We start from the raw sequence: 13,437 nt of genomic DNA, 5'->3' as shown, positions 1-13,437 counted from the left end.
GTATTCGCTGCAGTTATCTAGGCAACCGCTAGAGTCATGTCACATTGCGTTTGTTGTCTTTATTTTTTCATCATGTTCCTTGTTTAAAACTTTCCATGCGGTAGTTCCTTTTATACATGTAAACACATAAATGTATTCACGATGTGCTCGACGGGTCACCAGCAGGAAAGCTGCGCAGTACGAGCGTTTATCTAAACGTAATTGTGACAAATACTTGTTTTCAGTGGGGAATGGGAAAAGGAGAAGCCAATCAGGGAGGTTTCGATTTCGCGAAATTAGGGTTGATTTTTTTTTAATTTCGTGAGCAATAGTTGTATTTTGAATGTTGCAACACTAATTACTCTAATAGTGCTATATATATATATATATATATATATATATATATATATATACACACACCCGTGCGTCATCGTTTGCAAAGCCGTAACTTTGCCAAGTACGGACCAACTCGGCCAACTTTACGTCCTTCAGGTGTATTGGCTCTTAATAGCTCATATCTGGGCAGACCGAGCTATGCGGTAGTTCTAGAGGTAACGAGGAAAATGATTACACTAGCGCTGTCTGATATAAGTACACTGAAGGCGAATAAGGAATGAGGAAAGGGCGGGGTGGAGGCTGTTACAGTTTGCGCAATTCTTCTTGTTTTTCTTTCCTCGCTTTATTTTACAGCGTATATCTCACTTGTCCTTGGGGTTGTAACTTTTTTGGCAGAGAAACCATTCGGTTGCTCGGGGACATCTCGCGAGCGGCGATCTGAGCCTGTTCATCGCATAGTGACCAGGGACTGTTCCAGAATGACTTGCAGTTGGAGCTGCTGCTGATGCAGGTAGGCATTGAAGTGCACATGAATACAGTCGTTTCCGGAAATACTGAACACCGATATTTCGAATGACTGTATATAGAGAACACACAGTTTATCTCCTTGAAATTCCTGTGGAAAAGTAAAGAAAAGTCGCGCTGTATATCGAACTACGATTTCGCCGCTCATTCGATGTATCGAACTGCGTGCCGTGTCCAAACGGCGCTCTTCAATCATTTTCCGCGCGCGGACAGGGGTCGTCAGCGCGGCTTACGGCCCCATGGGCAGCGCTAGCGCTATGAAACCGCGCGTCGAAGTGAACGTGAGGTGTGATTGAAGATGGCCTTCGGCCTCTTGTACTGATTTCCACGCCGCATCACTGCCATGCGATGCAGCCAACCTACCTATCTGAAGCCTAATGGTAGCCCTCGCGGGGCGTTCACAGCTGCTGATGCGAAAACCCGCTGTTCGCTAATTTTATGGAGCGATTAATCGATTTATAGTGTACTGGAAACCAAACTAGATATTTTGTAATAGAAAATTAATAGTGCCAAAGTATCGTTCGCGCAGCGCCCTCGATGCCAAGCAGGTTAGACCTAGCGACGGTCGCCTAGTGACCGTGCGCCGTCAGCCCGCCGGAGGGCGCCACGTTGGTGTGAGAAACGCGTCAGTAGCATGGTCTCAATCTATTTCCGCTTCTGGTTTCAGAGAAACTTACCTATTGCCATTTTTTTGTACCTGTCGCATTATCGGCATACGAAACTGTTTAGCGCTCGCCTTCGAGTTCGATATATCGGGGTTCAACTGTACATACGATTTCGTATTAGCGGCAACTATTCGGCAAGAGTTGCTAATGCTCTGAGGCACTCTATAGTTGTAATCCGCCGAGAAATACAACAATACGTACACAGCCATATTTGCAATACGCGCTCCTTTCGATTCTCATCGCACAGCGTGGTCCACTTTACACCTTATTCCACCCACGAACTCAATGGTTACGTTCGGTGAAGTACTTACTTGTTCTCCTACGTCTTGCTGTAATTTGCTGCGAGAAAATATCCAGGTACAAAACCACTGCACTTAATAGCGAGCACTAAGGCGAACGATTCCTAACCGGACAGTTTGCAGTTACACTTTGACTAGTTCGGGCGCCGAGGAGTTTATGCTTGTCGGCATTAGGTTAATTAAGGCTTTAAGCTGTATCAGCACTTTAGCCTAATGTACTCCTCCGGCTAAACTTTGATCTAAAATTCTTTTGATATGCGATTTTCAAATGTAGCATATTATCGGCTGATGTGCAAGCTAGAAAACGTTTTGATCAAAGCGAAGGCTCTGCGATTTCTTGTTTTCTTAGGCGCGAAAATTGCGTCTTGCATTACGGGAAGAAAGACAGTAAACATAGACCTAAAATGGATAAAAATGCACTTGGGAGACACTTAAAGATTATTATCAGGTCTATTTCATCACATATATTTTATCTCCCTTTTTTATGGAATGTACGAGAGTGCCCCTAGCATGGAAGGTACCGATCGGCCGTAATTCACAAAATCTGACTCGTCCCTGCAATTATCAACAGTGCAACACCACCTTTAGAAGTGTATCGATACTCGTGAAAGGATATTACAAAATCAATATGTGCGGGAAAATGTTTAAAAAGCTCAGAGCATTGTTGAGGTTAGTGCACTAGGCCTCGGAGAAAAGTATATATAAAGGGGGTGGCACTCAGAACGGACTGGAGAATAAATCAAATTGATGATTTCCGAGTTTAAATAAAAAAGATGAAATTACACTTGGGAGGTACATGTAATGGAGAAAGCGAAGGGTTTGGGAACGTAATAGAGAACGGCAGAGAGTCAGGTGGAGAGGTGCGATTGGAATTGTCTACGACGCGAAAGACGAGGCTGGCGCAAGGTAGGACCAACTCAAGATAAATTAAGGGGCCCTTGTCGTTCAGTGATTTTAGCGCGGCGCCTGCTGATGATGGCGATAATGCTGAAAGGAACAGGGTCACTTATTTTTGAAAGAACACTAGCGTATTAAAAGCGGGCAGCGCACGATCCTCATCTGTTTCTTGGCTTGTTGCTTACAAAGTGTAAGAACCGTAGACATCGCCGACGTAGTCTTCACGGTGAGAGAAATCTTGTAGCCTTCTATAGTTAAGATACATGAGAAATTTCAGCCAGATATATAACCCACACCTGCTATAACCCGTAATCTTAATTTTGAGCCCCCACGATACCGAAAAAAAAAAAATTCTGACGTACAACCCACGCACTTACCAGAAGAAAGCACGACGAAGCACTGTTATAACTGCGCAGGCAGAGATCATTTTGTGGTCGAAAAATTTATTTCTAGAGGCTTGCTGTAATGCTCGATTGAGAGCATTCAGTGAACTATAGCTTTCAATGCCATCTGCCGAGGCATAATCACCGCCTTCAGATCTCATTGTGTTCCGATCCATTTAGGCCGATGCTAACTGCGAACTTCCAGAAGTTTTCGCCCACCATCTCGGCGGCGATTGCCTTCCATGCATTAACGCCGCAGTGCAATGTAACTCCCGAAATCATCCCGTCGGTGCGAAAACGTGAAGTCCGTCGGCAATTCATTTAGCGTATACAGCCGGTTCACCGGTGCTCTGAACGGCTTGTCGAGACAAACACCCATTGATTGAAGAACGGAAGTGATGCCGCTGGGTACGATGACGGGGTCCGTGCATTTTTCCATAAGGCGCCCTTTCACCGCTCCCGTACAATGACGCCGGAACGAATCTATCGCAATCATTCGCCGATGTACCAACATGACAGCTGGTTGCTGCTTCCACTCTTTAAATGCACTATGGTACGAAGTTGCTATTCATCTAGGATTTCCCTGCCCGCATAACCAACCCGGAAGGATTGAAGTTTTCGGGGAAACCTTGAGCCTATGTGCAACTTAAAGGCGCATCTGTGTGCCGTGGGACAGAGCACATACCATTACAGTGCAGCGCAGCTCGGTGTTGCCCGCAGTAAGGACAGTAAAAGACTTGAAGCCTTTCTTGTGCAGGGTTGTGTCCATCGGCATTTAGAAATCACCGCAGCGTTACCAGTCTGTGGCAACAAGTAGCTGTGCTCCTTGAGAAGTAAGGTGGAAAGTTGGGCGAGTTGAATCTTATTCATGATAAAGTTAGCGCCAAAAACGAGGACTAAAGTAGGAGAGAAGACACAACACGAGCGACTCCTTGAGAAGCCCGATCGGTGCCGTGAAAGCCGCTAGCAACAGCGCATTTCTATACACTTCGATGTTGAAACACCTAAATGAATGTGTTCATCTACCGCTCTTTCTCCAGAACTGCTAAATAAAGAATAACAATCAATAAACTAGTTAAGAATAGAGGCTCCCCGATATCGAGAAAGTGTCGATCCTAAGGGAAAGAAAAGCGCATGACTTAAACTTGCTGTTGCGGAGGCGCGAGCACTTCCTTGATGCGATTTCTGCGATAACCGCTTTTCCATTAATGCTGCAATATAAGGAAGCTCATATTCACACTCGTAGAAGGCGGCGCGCAAATGACTGCCTTGATCCTGTACGCGCCTTTTATTGGCCGGAAAACGGGATATTGCACCATGGGAGGTTTGTGTGGCACACCGAGCGACGGTCAATCAGAGAAGACATAAATAGCGCACCTTCAGGGAAAAAAAAAAAGCCGGAAACCAAACCATGCATTTACAGCTAGAACTTCCCTGGCAAGTTAGCCTATTCGCTTTTGTGATGGTGGACACATCATATAATGCAAGCAAGAAAAATTTGGCTGTGCATTAACGTCATCTTCTCTTCATCTTTTCAGATTATTCACGCTTCATCAGTGTTATAGCATTAAAACAACGTGCCGAGTTGGAATCACTATCATGTCGACGCCATTTCGTTCGCCTAACCTTACTTCACAAACTGTATCACCATCCCACCCTCCACGACGACTTCTTTGTGCCACACCCTGCAGTCTTTCCTCGCCGCGACCACGATAACAAAATAAAACGCACAACATGCCGTTCATCGCTTTACGCGAAATCATTCATTCCTCGCACTATAATAGACTGGAATGACTTGCCATCACACATAGGTACTGCGGTTAACTTACAATCGTTTCATCATTCGTTAAAGCAAACCATGGATTAACAGATTTGGTATTTTGTTGTATTATGTGCATTTACTAAGTATTTTATTCTGCTTTGTTTGTTGTGTTATTTGTGTACATTACTAGCTTTATTTCATACTTCGTTATTACGTGTATTTTGTTTGAAGTGCCTGTGCCATATTTTCATGCTTGTATCGCACCCCTAAGGGCCCTCGTGCGACGGCATGTAATACCCTCGCACGAGGGCCCTTAGGGGTATTGTAAATAAATAAATAATTAAGCTCAGTTATGCCTGGATGTGAGTAGCGGGAGGTGTGGTTAATCTTATTGTTTAGCTTGGTTATCTCTACGATTACATCTTTATCGTTTAGCTTGGTACGTCTCAGTGTTTAAGTTTTGTTGTTACTTATTGTTAAGCAACGGTTACGTTAAAGACTAGACATTTTCAAAGTGTAACGCATTTATTTTCAAAGTCTTCATCTTGTTGTTTCTCAAATGCCACGAAGACGGCCCGATCGTCGGTGAAGTAGCAAGCAGCCGTCTCAATGGCTCCGACACAGTACTGGCGTCGGCCCTGGAACGACATAGCGAACTAAACGACGTACTATCCTCATCTGAATCCACTCGCCTGGCCGCTTCGTACTTACGACGCTTCTCGAGGCGTGCGGCTTGTTCTTCCTCCGTCTCCTCGTCCCGCTGCATCCTCTTGGTTTCGCTCCGACGACGAAGCCTGGCTTCTTTCAGTCTCTCCGACTGACTTTTCATATCTTCCGACGAATCCCACCGAGCCGCCCCTTCTATATATTACGATGCAACGCCGGCTCCTCCTGTGTTTTTGCAATACGGTTTCACCGGCTCCTCCTCTGACTTCATGACAGATGGCGCGGCGAGCGGCGCTGCCAGCTGCGGTGGTTGCTAGGCAACGGCTCAGCTCGCGGTGCGGCCACCAGCCACAGCGAAGCGGCGAGAATGCGGCCAATGTAGCTCTCGCAACGAAACGAATAGAAGTTGTTAACTGCTGCTGAATACGAGTCATTATTTTTTTGTTTATCCTCGCAAAAACACAAAACATTGATATTCGTTACGTGATAGTTCGCAAGGGAAGTTGCAGCAAATGATCAGTGAACCGATTAGCGCATCCAAGAAAACCAACAAAAACAAATATTCTGACCTGATGTCATGAAACTAACCGTTTACTAAGCATGATTCACTAACCACATGATTTGCACGTAGGTCCAGGAGGCCCTAGTCTTGGTTGCTTACATCTTATTACAGAATGTGTAAGTCTGTTCACCTGTACCCATTGATATATAAAAATGTGTGTTTATGTGCAAGACACATGTCTTGATAGATGCTTATATGAATACAGATTTTATGTTACCCGCATGCTGCTACGCCTATTCATTTGAATGGTGCTAATTACAGCAACATATATTATTCGCAAGGTAAACCTGCAATATAAGGAGTATCAGCACTAGCTTCGGAGCTTTCTGATACGATTAAACATTTCAATACTTCACAGCAGCTTTAATTACAAAAGAAAAAGTGCATGCCACTTTGACAACTTCTGCACTTCAGCAGATCATGCATATTTATTCGTTTAAGAAGAATTTATTTCTAATCAAATGACAGAAAACTAGCAGCGCCTGGCGATAATAAATAGCGAGATTTGGAACCCTTGCGAGTGACGTAATTCTTAGGCGAATTTCGTATATTGCGGAGGAATCAACAAAGACCATACAACGGTGCACAAAGACAGCGCAGTAATGACGATTTAGAAAACATGATAAAGCATTGGCAGTAATGAAATTTACTGCCCCCTCAGCCTTTCACGAAGCCGCCGCATTTTCTCCTCAAATTGTTTGTGCGCATTAAGCGGCATGTTATACAACGCAACTCAGATTCTAGGATTTCGTTATCCATACCGATTCCATAACATTACAAGTGACTGTTTCTCTCAGCGATTCATCAGTGCCACAGTTCCTGAAAGTTTTCTTATTTTTCAACATTTAAATCGAAAGAGATGTCCGCCGTTCACAGGACGTAACCTGTAACGGTCAGTAAAATTTCGTAACCTTGTTTTCTTAGGAGCCGCACAAGCCCGTCAGATGGAGTTAAGAGCATGGTGTCGAACCGGAACCGAACCCGAACCCAAAACCGGAACCGAACCCTAATTTTTCGCCCGGAACCGGAACCTAACCTAACCTATATATTTTTCGCCATCTTGGAACTGAACCCGAACCGCAACAATTCAAAGGAACCGTTCCGAACCGGTTCGGGACTCGCTTCAGCCCCACTTCTCTTGCATCCCAGCACACTTTTTTTTTCGAACAAAACGAGATGATCTAGCGTGTAGATTTACCCACCCGTAGCTGTCTGCTCTGGAAAGAACGAAAATGGCACCCAGTATATACGACAACAAACTTATAAGAAGTCTGGCGCCACGGAAGAAGCCTAACTGATGATTCTGTAATGTACGACCGCCAATTCTAAAGACTTGTACATTAGTTTTATGTGAAATATTAAGTTATTACTCCTCCCATTTTACGTATTTGCGTAAGGTTTTAATCAAATTGTTATGACTGCTTGGACTCAACAAAGGACTATAAACACCAAATTGTTGCTTGCGTGCTTTTTTCTTTCAAACGATGCCTTAGACATTGGTGTACATAGAGCACCCCGTGGTATTCGCCTACACATAATAAAATATTTATATTTGAATTTTTTCCTAACCCTGTTGTGCTTTCATCAACAGAACGATGGCTGTGACGTGTAGTGGAATTCAGGTCACGTGAGGCTCAAAAAACGGCAATATAACTGCTGATACGTCGTTCGTTGTACTTCTAGATCTTGAATCAGGCTGATTTAAGCGCTATAATGAGTCAAAGCAACATATCAGCTTTTGTTTTAGTTTCTCCGCGCCTCACGTGACATAACGTTGAACCACACGTTACAGCCATCATTCAGTCGATGAAACCGAAACAGCATGGGAGAATAAATTATTTTCTAAATTATTTAGCGGCAGTAGGCGAATGCCACAAGGTGATCCATGTACTCTAATATCTAGGCCGTCATTTGAAAGAAGAAAACACGCAATAAAACTGAGTGTCTATAGCCCTTTAAGCATCGATTGAGAATACCTTCCCTTTCTTTGCGTCATTTACCACAAATATATGAAATATTAGAGCGAGGACCCAACAATGTTGTGATGGTGGTTATTGAGGAAAGGAAATGGCGCAGTAACTGTCTCACTTCTCGATGAACACCTAAACCGCGTCGTAAGGAGAGGGAGGAAGGTGGGAGTGAAAGAAGAAAGAGAGAAACAGGCGCCGTAGTGTACGGCTCCGGGTGGCAGGGAACCAAGAGGCCGACAGGATAGCTCGAGGATATATTACTTTTGGAGCATCCGACGAGACCGCGGAACTCGCGCCAGCAGCCAGGAAAACTCAGCCATACTACAAAACTATAGAGGCAGAAGAATGCGATATCCCCCACCGCAAAAATCTCTCACCAGAGAGGAAGCTGTCACTTGGAGACAATTACAAACAGGCTCTTTCCCAAACATACATATACTAAACGAAATGCACCCCACGATATACGCGGACAAATGTCCCTGATGCGACGAAAAACCCACTCTATATCACATCACATGGGCCTGCCAAAACATAGACGTGGTCCCCAAAATACAAAACCCGAGTGCGGAGCAATGGGAGACTCCGCTATCCAGCGACCGCTGTGAAGACCAACGAGGTCTGGTACAGCGAGCTCAACGGGCGGCAGTGGCCAGCGGAGCCCTGGACTGAGGGCAGCCGACCACTGATTAGAGGCGGACGACTTCGACAGAGAAGGCTCCTGGGGATAGAACGAAGACGTCTCTGAAGATGCCCCCAAACCGCAGGAAAAAGCATTAGTTAAAATAAAGTTTTCCCTTCCTTCCTACCACCGGGGGATCCTTAACGTGCACTGACGTCGCGAAGCACACGGGTGCCTATTGCGTTTCGCCTCCATCGAAACGCGACTTCCGGGGCGGGTTCGAACCCGGGTGCACTTAATAAGTAACCGAGCGCCCTAACCACTGATACACCGCAGTGGGTAGCGCAACATTTACTTTTGTAGGCGTTCATTGTCTCAGATAGCAGGTTCTAAATAAAACCCCTAACAACGGGACAGTGGTGCAATAAAAAAATGCCTCAATGGGTGTGGAGCTCGGCTGCTGATTCCATAGTTGTGGGTTCGATTCTGGCCACGAGGGACGCATTTGGCAGGCGGCTAAATGACGAAGTGCGCGTGCTCTGTCGCACGTTGAAAAACCGCACCTAGTCTCCGTTAATCTGGACCCTTCCACTACACGCTCTATCCTATAGCCACAATGTCTACTCGACACGTTAAACCAGAGATATTACTACTATAATTACCAAAAGAAGGATGTATAAATTGGTCATATTGGGAACAGCGCTAACACAGGACGGAGCGAGAACACAACACAGACCAAATACGATAGTAAACCAACCAGCCCAACTCAAATGTGTTCTGTGTATAATTTGGTGCAGCTTCTTTTTTTTTAGAATCCGCATAATCTTGTTTGCACGCGACGGAAATAATCAACGAAAGGCGGGCTCTTGGCAACGGTGGAGATATAAGAAAAGAATTAATACCGATTACACGAAGGGGCAGTGCGGAAATGCATGCGCTCGCTTGCATGCGATCGTGATTACGCCCAGAAAGGTGCTACTGCGATGAAATGATTTCGTTATGCCGATTCGCTGAAATTGTTCTGTTTATAAAAAAAAAATTGATGTCAGCCACCAGCGGGCAGCTTCATCCGCTGTTCTTTGTCTGCTCGATCTTAAATTGTCTATCTGGCGGCTTATATCCACTTCTCGCTGTCATACTTCCGGTTCTTGGTGTCTGGCACGACAGGCTTATGACTGTTGGCATTTTCTCGTAGAACGCTTGGGCGACGGCATACGGTGAGCCTTCACAACAATCCGTCTCGGCTATATCGGGTTCAGGTGGGTTATGGGGTGTGGGGAGATGGATGAAAGTTGTTGAAGGTGCATTTTTGCCAGTGTGTGCATGGATGTGCGCCCACCGGAGTGTGCATCAAGGGTGGAGGGTGCAGGCAAGCACCCCCTTCCCCCCCCCCCCCCACACACACACACATGCATACACACAGCGCGGTTATTTCCGGGAAAGGAGGCTATACTGCTAGCGCAGTAGAAAGAACACCTAAAAGAGTATGCATACTCTAACCTCTAACGCCCAGTGGGATTCGCAGCATTGGCGGCGCAACTGAATGCTCCGTTTAGTGATCCCTTAGGCTACTCGGCCATCTTCGAGGCTTTTTTGGTCGTTGCATGGAATATTTGAAACCTCTCTGACCCTACTCGTGCTTTACTTGACCGCGTCGAATTCAGCGATTTTGGCATAAGGCATAACTCCCTTTCTCCGCCCGCACATGAAAACTCCAGAGTGTGCACACGTCAAGAAAGGGGAAGCAGTCAGGAGGTTGAACTTGCCCAGCATATTCCTCCCGTGTTAAATAGCACTGTTGTCTGAACAGTGATTTTGTTGAACACGGCGGTTCTCTGTGTTCATCATCATGCGGGTTCTCCACACGCTAAACGGTCCTATGAACATGAAGAGTTCGCCCGGAATTCATTTTATTTCTCAATGGTTTCTCGTTGCTCGCGCAGGCAGAAAATCACTGACCACGGCACAAACGTGCCCTTGGCGCGAAGGTACGTCCTAACGCGTAAGGTCCACGTCTGAAGCGTGGAAAAGGTTTTTGTGACCGATTTAAACTGCAGTCGAGCCCGCTTATCAGGAACCTGACGGTCACGCGGGTTCCGTTCGTTATGTCTGATGTTCGTAGCAAGTGGATTCTTCGCATAACACCATCTCAGCCGCGGCGGCCGAATTCCGGTGGAGGCGAAATTCTAGAGGCCCGTGTACTGTGCGATGCCAGTACACGTTAAAGAACCCCAGGTGGTCGAAATTTCCGGAGCCCTTTACTACGGCGTCTCTCATAGTCTGAGTCGATGTGGGACGTTAAACCCCCATTAAACCAATAAACCAATTAACCAATCTTCGTACAACAGCCAAAAATACTGAAGCCACTAAAAGTGGCGTTTATTTCTTATAAAACTGCGTAATGCGTGCCTACTTGTGCAAAGCAGAGCCTGCCGTGGCTATTTCCAGGCTATCTAGAACGGTCATTTAATCCTCGTCGAGAACATTGCTGCCAACTATGGAATTTAAGGATGGGGTATACCTAATTGCGGATGAAATGTACACGAGAACTGGTGGCAGGTCAGCCACATAAGTAACATTCCTGGGGAGTACTCGCAGTTTGTGTTCGACGTCTTCGTCAGAGCACGCGCTTCTGCGATTTTTTGGCCCGCAGGAACGTAGTTATCCGAGGAAACATCTGGCCAGCTATGGGTTAACAAAGCGTTGCCAGAAATCTACATGCGTCTGGTCACGTGTGTTTTCTAGCTGCTTCTGTAGTTCCTTGGCTGATGCAGCGAAGAAAGTAGCGCAGCGCTTGTGGCGCAGAACGCATCAGTTGTACTGCCGGCTGTATGACGCTGCCTGCACGTGGTAGCAGAGCAAAAGGTGGAGCCAACTGGGTAGGCTATGCAGACCACGTGACCAGCATAGCCAGCAAGGATTTCAAAATTCTCAAATCTCTGCTGTTCGTTCATCCACGGCAGGGGGCAGTAGCCTCGCCTTCGCCCGTCTCGCGCGCACCGCGCTTCTTCCATTTGGGATGCTTTGCCCAGCCGGCGAACACGTAGGGAATGATTGCCTTCGTAGGCCATCGACGCGGGTTTGGCCAGCGGTTACTTACTGTTTCAATAGAGAGTGATAGCATATCGTTACCATATTTACTTTACCGGTTACAGTGTTACCGGACGCCGCGCCTTTTAATTGCATTTCTGAGTCGACATGCTGTTTATGGGGTGGCGTCGTGAAGGTTGAGAGGCGCTCTTTCATCTGCGTGCTTAGTGGAAGCACGACCTCTTCAACTTCGAGGGTAATTTACCGCGCCTCCTCGTTCGCTATAGTCGAGTGGTGTGGCCAGAGTTGTTCGATGTATCTGCGACGAATTTCCATTGTCCTTTTGCATATTTTCACGGTAGCACCGCACCCGCTCGCAATAAACGAGCGTTCGTTATATCTGCGGCTGTTAAAGTGGGTTCGACTGCACATCCGCGGAGTTCACTTTAATACACTGGTATCAAGAAAGTCTAGGTAAGGCTGTAGCTGTATGGGTAGAGGAAGTAATGACCGATCGCAACATTTGTCATCTGCCTTGTGGAGAGGCCGTATATGTATCCCAAGGAAAAGCGAAAAGTGAGAAAACCGAATAAGTCAGCACAAAGTTTTCTAGCGAGCATATGCGGAAAAGACAGGCGAGCACTTAGTCGCCTATTAAGCAGAGCTGCCAGAAAAGCGATGTTTGTAGTTTTGAAAATAAATGCCTGAAACAAGTTGGTTGACAAATGGCGCACGCCAGATTAACCAGTTTCTATCACGGGCGCAAAAAATTCTGTTCACTCAAAGGCTGCCTTTGATAACGCCCCAGGAAAAGTCACAAAAGTTCTATGCAGTGCAAGTATATCTTTTTCCTTGAGAGAGAGAGAGAGAGACTCTTTAATGAAGAGCAGAGAATTTAGCCGGCGTTTAAAAATCGCTGGCATGCTACTCTGCGTAGGGAGGGGAATTTGGGAGATAAAGACAGAAGGAGAGCAGAGTGGAAGAGGTAAAAAAAAAAACGAAGATAAAATGCGGCCATGAAATGGGTACTAAGGATGCAATGGCGAGAATTGATGTAACCTATGGAGTGATGGAGTGCATAGTCCGTCAAATGGGCTGACGAAGTTCACTGCATGAAGAATGCATGAAGGTGACGTGCAAGTGAGTTTAAAGCTTATCAAGATGTCCAATGTCTTTTAAATATGTGAATAGAAAAGTCATTGAAAGTCTCTGTTGCCTAAGGCAGGCTAAGGGACCTAAAACTTTGTCCATTGTAAGGGGCACTGAGCAGAGCTTCTGCATGCAATGTTCATAGTACGCACGCTCGTTAGCATATGCAGGGCACTCAAGCAAGATATGCTCCACAGTTTCTATCGCGGCACAGTTGTCACAGTGCGGACTGTCCATTTGTCTAAAACGGTATCGTAAGCCGTTTGTATATGCAGCATTAAGACGAAGTCGATGATAAAGTGTTTCCAGATGTCGAGGAATTCTGGGTGAGAGCCTTGATCTAAGATGTGGGTTGATTGAGTAAAGAAATTGGTACTGATATGTCGGGAAACTCCAAAGCCGATACATTTCTTCGGAAGCAAAACTTTTGGCCACCTGGGACGCATCAGATTTCGTAAAAAAAGTTCTAATGTATCTCCGATGTTGATGGCCCTTACGGGCCGCTTCATCTGCTTTTTCATTAGCCTGAATGCCACAGTGAGCAGGTACCCACTGAAATGTTATGCAGTGGCCTGCGGCAATAGCTAAATGATGT

The sequence above is a fragment of the Amblyomma mixtum genome, chromosome 1 (genome assembly GCF_055824585.1).
Source record: "Amblyomma mixtum isolate Tamu chromosome 1, ASM5582458v1, whole genome shotgun sequence".
In the NCBI taxonomy this organism is placed as follows: Eukaryota; Metazoa; Arthropoda; class Arachnida; order Ixodida; family Ixodidae; genus Amblyomma; species Amblyomma mixtum.
This window is presented reverse-complemented; position numbering follows the sequence as displayed.